At 47.7% G+C, this 585-nt stretch overlaps 1 non-coding gene across 1 annotated transcript; it reads right to left on the bottom strand.

The window, feature by feature from the left end:
* Positions 1-500: 500 nt before the first annotated feature.
* Positions 501-585, bottom strand: TRNAQ-UUG (transfer RNA glutamine (anticodon UUG)). Its single transcript has one exon. It is a non-coding gene; the product is annotated as a tRNA-Gln (tRNA).

The following is a 585-nucleotide window of genomic DNA, read 5'->3' as shown; positions in this document are numbered from 1 at the left end:
CTTGAGGAACAAGCGGGTTTGGAGGACAGCGTGGTGCTGAAGGACAAGACGATGAGGTGCTAGTGGAAAGCAAAGGACAGGAAGCAAAAGGAAAATCACCCCAGCTCTAGTTTCTGCTCTCGTCACGTTGGAAGCTGGCGTCCAACACCACGGCCGTGTGTACTGACGCACCTGCCTCTAGGTCCTCACAGTCAACACTTCGACGTGTTGGTTTCTGAGATACCCAACGTCATGAACCATCCCCACCTCAGTAGAATGCATGACTTCCACGGGTGGCATGCTTGCTCTTCGTCGAGAGGGTTAGGGTTAGACTCCTATCTGGTTGTCTTTTTTTAAAGTTTACTTATTTGTTTGTTTGTTTTTACTTTTTTTACATTTATTTATTTATTTATTATTATTTTTAATGTTTTATTTCTTTCTGAAAGAGAGAGAGACAGCGTGATTAGGGGAGGGTGATACAGAATCTGAAGCAGGCTCCAGGCTCTGAGCTGTCAGCACACAGCCCGACATGGGGCTCGAACCCACGAACCGCGAGATCATGACCTGAACCAAAGTCAGACGCTCAACCGACTGAGCCACCCAGGC

Source organism: Crocuta crocuta, unplaced genomic scaffold (assembly GCF_008692635.1).
Source record: "Crocuta crocuta isolate KB4526 unplaced genomic scaffold, BGI_CrCroc_1.0 scaffold1015, whole genome shotgun sequence".
NCBI classification, from domain to species: domain Eukaryota; kingdom Metazoa; phylum Chordata; class Mammalia; order Carnivora; family Hyaenidae; genus Crocuta; species Crocuta crocuta.
The sequence above is the reverse complement of the archived record's forward strand: the minus strand, read 5'-3'. Positions and strand labels throughout refer to the sequence as shown.